Source organism: Megascapheus bottae, chromosome 6 (assembly GCF_031878675.1).
Source record: "Megascapheus bottae isolate mThoBot1 chromosome 6, mThoBot2.hap1, whole genome shotgun sequence".
NCBI classification, from domain to species: Eukaryota; Metazoa; Chordata; class Mammalia; order Rodentia; family Geomyidae; genus Megascapheus; species Megascapheus bottae.
The window spans coordinates 3914916-3922137 of NC_143514.1; positions in this window are offsets into that span (position 1 = coordinate 3914916).

Genomic DNA, 7222 nt, shown 5'->3' on the forward strand with positions numbered 1-7222 from the left:
CCACTATGACACAATTCACTGCGTGTCTGCCTTATTTACCCCCTCCTCCCCACTAGAGGAAGCCTAGAACAGGAGAGAAGAACCCAGGAAAGACAAAGGTTCAGGTCTGTCTAAGAGTTCTAGTCATGTCACTTGCACTTGTCATGTCACACAGGACATGCGTAGTTTCTTTTTCCTCATTTCTTCTTGCCCTGGCTTTCATGGCTAAAAATACCTGCTCCATCAGAAATGTGTTTGGCCACATTTGGAGAAGATACCACAACACATCCTGCCTTTGGCCTCTAAAGCTCTAAGTCTTGAAGCGGCAGGACCATGCTGATGAACTTGAACTTGGGACCTCGCATGTGCACCACTGGCCTCTTCCTCCCCTCCCTCCTCCTTCCCTTTTCCCTTCCTCCGTCTCTCCCATCTTCCTTCTCCTTCCTTTCTTCCTCCCCCATCACTTTCTCTTACTCTCCCTCTCTTGCTCTTTCTTCCTTTTTCTTTTGACAGGATGCCACAATGTAGCCTAGGCTGGCCTTGAACCATCCAACATCTTGCCCTAGGCTTCCTTGTACTGGGATTCTAGGTGAGTTCCATCTCAGCTGCACACTGCCTTTCTGATAAAAAGGGTCCACATACTTGCTCTTCTCCTCTGTGGTATTAGCTTTTTTCTCCTTGAACTTTTCTTTAAAAGAACATACTCCTCTACCCCTTGGACCACCCTTTCAGTATATGCAAAACATGCAAGAAATAAAATAAACATCTTTTATTTTTTTCTTTATTTTTTTTTAACAGTCTGGGGCTTGCACTCAGGGCCTGAGCCCTGTCCTTGGACTTTCTCAAGGCTAGAGCTCTACCACTTGAGCCACAGCACCACTTCCAGCTCTTTTTCTATGTATGTGGTGCTGAGGAATTGAACCCGAGTCTTTGTGCATGCTAGGCAAGCACTTTAACCACTAGGCCAAACTCCTGGCTCAGCAGCCTTTTGAAATTAGAAGAACACACTTGAAAATGCTAACATCAAGACAGGATTTGCTTTAGAGTTGCTTATTTGCAATTACAAGGACACTCCATTTCAACTACCCTGGAACAACGAAAGAAAGCCTAGCCAGCAAAGGAGGGAGATGTGTTTTCCTGTAACATAAAGGAAACCTTTGGAGAATTCTGGAGATGCATCACTTGAAAGTTGGATCCAAACTATTTTCTATCAGTGGACAAGGCCCATTTTAAAATGCTTCATGCATTTTCTAGATTTCTGCCCTTTTGATAATTTTACATTTCCCCCTAATTTAAGTAGCACACCGTAAATTTATTACCCCACAATTTATACATGCTGTTTTTGTTTAGAAATTATAAGCTAGTGAGGAGTGAAAATGACATCGGCTATTATGCTTATTTATTGATAGAAATGTTCACTTTTTCATATCTGGGTTTAAATCTTCAATTGCCCAAGTTCCCTACTTTTCAGGGAGAGAGGACTTGCTTTGACTTAAAATAGGCAGTAAGAGCTGTGTATGTGGCCTGTGTCTGTACTCACACAGAATATTTATGCCATGTTCTGACTTGGCTACAATCTATAATTCTTGGCTATCACTTCTGTTGCAACAATAATTTTTAGATTAATAGTTATAATTTTGGTAAGGCATACATGAAAAGTTATATGTTCATGCTTGAAAGGAGAATCATTAAATATTCATTATTACCACTCAAATTAGTTGTCATGCTCTGTGGAACAGTTTCCCGTTATCGTTTTGCTCGTTTAGATTCAGCAATCAGTGAGCAGCAATATATAGCTTATATCAGTAGAGGAATTTTTTTTGTTTGGAAAATGACTTTAGAACTCAATTTGACATATTTATGTTGACAAATTATTTAAAGGAATTACTGTGTTGTCAATAAACATGTTGGTATATTGGGATAAGAGTGTGCCTGGATTTGCTTCTAGCTGTTTAATTACTCCCTGACTGTGAAAAATAGCACTTCTTTAAATAGTTATGAGAAAAAAATTAAAAATACAATGATTGAGATAGTTTCATCTCTTATCCTTCCCATGAAAAAGCACTTTTCAGTTTTAGAAACAGACATTGAAATCTTGCTTTATTTCGGCGAAACTAGATTGTATATTTTTAGTTTTCTCCATCTGGAAACAAATCTAACACAAAAAAAGCAAAGGAAAAAGGCAAATGAATTTTTATAAATAATGTGAATGTACAGACTAGGTTTTGTCAATCCATTTTGAAATGATGGAGAGAATATATTTATTTCAGTGCAAAAAGATTTTGCCTTTCTTCCACATACTGTGAGATTCAATTCAGTTAGGTGAAGATATGTGGACAGTCACATTTTAAAAAAAAATCATAGGAATCATTCCATATTCCTCAGTAATTGTAAATTGATTTCTTTCCCATGGAAAATAGCTATGAATTTGATCTGACCTCATCTACCTTTACAATCTTTTTTTGTAGCTGATGAACACATTTTGCATTTTTCTGCATTGCAACTGGACTTTTTGAAATGATGGTTTATATTATTTTATCTTTTCTGCACAGAGGAGCGCAAAAGTATATGGGTCCATGAATCAATCTAGATAATGGGAAAGGCTGAATGTAATAAATAATACAGTAACAACCCTAAACTAATGAGCTGTTGCTAAGGTAGATTTCATAGGCTCATCCTCTATATAAAAGTCACTAATAACCCCTTGGTGTAATCAAATGATAAAGCTTTGCCATAAGGCAACACCTGTGCAATTAGAACTGCAGATTCTTTTGCACGTTTCATTAATTTCAGGATTTTGTAAAGGCACAATGACTACACTAATAATCTAGTCTACTTGACTCCACATCTACCGGAAACAAAGTATCTAATTAGGTAAAGGTAATTAATTAGAGATAAATGGAGCTAATCAGGCTCAGTTAACACTAATTCTCTGAATTAAGACATTTTGGGACACCTACCATCCTGCTGACTTTGATATTTTATATTAAGAATAGGTTCTAGAGGAGTCAGGTAATACTGGCATTTGAAAATTGAGCAGTCTTTTGATGCTGAATGAGTTTTCTTTCATATTGTGCTATTTTACCACCTTCCTACTGCAGCTCAAAGAATTCACTTTGTAGTTATTCCAATTGGTACTAGTCTTCGTATAAATTTTAAGAACTCTTGATATCATTTTTAGTATCTGTCTAGCCCACCAACAGACGGAAACTGCACATTGTTCTAACACTTAAATAAAGACTTAACTTGCTACATTAAGGAAATGTCAAGATTCAGCAGTCTATATCCTAAAATTCTGACCTGTTAAAGAGAAAAAAAAAATCTATAGTGCTAATCCTTAATTCGGTTCCTTTTAAAGATACCAACACTACTATGCTTTGCTGGTGCAGGATAGAGTTCTGTGATGTGAAGGAAAAAGCCTGGGATTTGAAGTCCAAAGACCTGAATTCTAATTCTGTTCTGTCTTTTCCTGAGTGAGCGATCTAATGAAGTGCCTTAGCTTCTCTGATTTCCCTTGATTGTAAAATAAAAATAATTATGATTTGTATAATACTAATTAGAGTGTTGTAACGCCTGAGGCAGACAACTATACTGATTAAAGATTAAGAATTTTCACCTAAATAATAATTTAAAAACCCCCAAACTCTTTACTTGGAGAATATAAATTTATCTTATCCTGTATCATTTTTTCTTACATCCCATTGTCCTCTCTTTTATTCTAGACTATCCAAGCGTGGTTATTTTTCACCACTCTTTTTTAAATGCCTGATAACCTTGCTCTTAGTTTTGGGGACCTGTTTCAGCACGGAGTTAATTATCCTTCTTGGCAAGTTATTTCCAGTCCACCCAGGATGGACAGATTCCCCTCAAAATCCAAAATGTGGGATGTAGCTTAAGATAAAATAAAACTTTGACTGGTTCTTCTTCACTTCCTCTAGGACACACCCCTATCCTCTTGCCTGTCTTTGTTCAAGCTTATTTGAGCCAATCCCAAACTGTCCTAGTTGTCAACTAACAAGTATCCTTAAATTCATTTCTTCCTCTTGTAATTAGTTGTCACCAAAAGAATGTTATTTATGGAAGTTTCCTCATTCTCTCATAAGGCACACAAGAGGATTTCCTTCCTTCCTTCCTTCCTTCCTTCCTTCCTTCCTTCCTTCCTTCCTTCCTTCCTTCCTTCCTTCCTTCCTTCCTTCCTTTCCTCCTTCCTTCCCTCCTGCCTTCTTGCTTTCCTTTCCTCCCTCCCTCCCTCCCCCCCTTCCTCTCTTCCTCCCTTCTCCTCTTCTCCTCCTCTCCCCCTCTCCCTTTCATTAATTGGTCACGGGGCTTGAACTCAAAATCTGGGTGCTGTCTCTGAGCTCTTTTGCTCAGGGCTAGCATTCTACCACTTTGAATCACAGCACCACTTCTTGTTTTCTGGTGATTAATTGGCGATAAGAGTCTCACAGATTTTCCTGTTTGGGTTAGCTTTGAACCTCAGATTTCAGCCTCCTGAGTAGTTAGGATTACAGATGTGAGCCATTGGCACCTGACGGCCCATGCTTGATATTCTTTACCACACTTTTCTTTTTATGCACTTGACTAAGTCTGTTAACCTCACTCTTGTTTTAGGACCTGTTTCAAGTCCTACTATCTCTCTGATGGTGGCCTTGGTTGTCCTAATTCACCACAAGCCCTCTCACAAAGTTCTCCTTGGCCCCACACCTGTCAGCTTGGGCTCCAGCAGTGAGTGTTTGGGGCAGTGATTGGGCTTCCCTTGTCTTTCCTATGCAGACCAGGAGTCCTATTTTCTCTGCTTTGCCTTGCTTATTATCTTCTTTCTTCTACCATAGCCTTCCCATCATCTGGGCCCCTAGGGGACACTCAAGGCATGGAACTTCTATGTCAAGTGCGGCCTGGACTTGCTCTTCAGAAGGCAGATCTTTGTGACTTTTGTAGTAACCCTAGAACTTTTTGCTAACTTTGGGCTGGGCCGTACCCAGGGTGAGTCTTCACGTTACCTTGATGAGACTTGGTCTGTAGCTTGCATGGTTTTAGCTTTTGGTAGCATGGAGTGAAAGATCCCTATCGGTATTTCAGGACAATCAGACCCTCTAACAAATGAAGATGCTGTTTTCCCAGTGAATATTTGGAAAGGGGCTTATCACAAGTGTGGACTCCTAATTCTGTATTCATTAGAAACTTATAATGGTTGACAAAACATATAAACTTGATTGGGACTTGGGTACACAGATCAATCATTATTTCTGGGTATATCTATGAGAGTGTTCCTAGATGATAACATGGAAATCAGTAGATTTCATAAAGCAAATTGGCTTCCCCAGCATAGGTGGGCATCCCCTAAATCACCGAAGGCCTAAATAGAACACAAAGGCCTAGGAAGGAGGGACTTGTTCTCTGTCTGATTGCTTACATTGGAATCTCAGCCAATTCCATATAACAATAAATAACTGGTACTCACACATACTTTATTTGCTTTACTTCCCAAACACGGAGTAGTACAGACGTTTAATAGAACTTCTTTCAAGTGTTGTATACAATAGGTTCCTGGTGGATAAATTGAAACGATATGGTTTTGATACCCAGGCTGGTTAGCTGTGGTCTTATTTTCTTTGGTTCTATGCCTTTTCATTGTACCCTCGTGCTACTTATTCTGAACTTTGCCATTTGATTTGCTTTGCCAATGAGACAGAAGCAAACATGTCTTAGGCAGAGACTTGAAAAACGATGTCTCTTAATCTCCTCTTAAACCCAGAGCCACTCTGTATATGAGCCCAGGCTTGCTGGTAGGCATTTACAGCCCAGATCTCCATTTCCCTAGCCCATACACTTTCCCACAGCCAGCCACAGTAGTAGAGCCCCTTTCCTGGCCAGCAGCTGATTACAGAAGTACCTGTGAGTCTGACTATGAGCTGGGTTGAGCCCAGGATAAGTGCATGTTTGGAGACAATATTGCTTTGATGAGAATCCTGTTTGTACATTCCCGAGACCTGCTGGGAATGCCAAATAGAATGATCTGTACACAGGATTGAACTAAATAAGATAGCTCAACAACTGAAGTAGCGTAACTTGAAGCTTAGGGGTAAACTGATTATAGGTAAGTAATACATGGAAGGAGACCATTTCCCAGCTTCAACTTGGTAGAAACCAGAGAATATAAGTAGAAAAATTTCTTTGGAGAGGAATGGGAAAATAAAGAAGGCTTCACAATTGTGAGAAATTGGGAAACTAGGGAAGTGGGTTGAGTTTTTATATGACTCAAAGTCTGACACTGGTGTGAGAGGGTTTGGTGGAGGTGTTTGGCTGGCAGAGGTAAAGGTCTGTATGTAGAAGGCAGCAGAAGTTCTGAGATGGAAAGAGAAGGTAGAAGGGAAGAAGCTGGGCCCGCAGTGGGAGCTCAGCCCAGGAAAAGCAGAAAGAAAGACCCAGCGGTGGATAGAGTTGATTGCTGCATGGGGGAGGCTTGAAAATGACGATTGTAAGTGAAATGTGCATCCACAAAGTCTATTTACAATCCATCTCATTTAACTGTATATCTCAAAAGTCTATTTACATCCATCTTATTTCCACTTATTGAGAGAATCAGGATTACTGTTGTGCCCATTTTGTAGATGATAAAATCGGGAGGGAGGGAGGAGGGAAAGGATGGGAAGAGATTTTTCATGCAGAGGGAAAGAGAGTCAGTTCACAGCAGAACTGTTCAAGTACTGAGATGGAAGAGCCAATGGCCCTCTCAGAAAACACCAGGCCTGAATTGTTCTAATGAGAAAACGGAAAGATTCTTTTAACTGTCTTCATGAAGAGTGTCCTTCTGGTAGAAATTCTCAATTCTGTGACACAATAAAAAAATGAGATGAAGTCATTGGGTGACCTGTGTGTATATGTGTGTGTGTGTGTGTGTGTGTGTGTGTGTGTATTCACATGCTGAACAAGAGAGGAATGTTGGGCACTGAAATCTACCCATCCTGTTCACTGCCTACCCTAAGAGTCGAGGGTTGTCCTGAAAGGGGTAGCAGACACCATCTTTGGTGGAAGAGATTCTGATAAAACTCTACTCAGGAAGCTGAGCTCTGAGGATCGCAGTTCAAAGCCCGCCTGGTCAGGAAAGTCCATGAAACTCTTATCTCCAAGTGACCATCAGAAAACTGAAAATGGTGCTGTGGTTCAAAGTGGTTGAGAGCCAGTCTTGAGAGAAAAGGCTCAGAGCCAATGCCCAGGCCCAGAGTTCAAGCCCCAGGCCCAG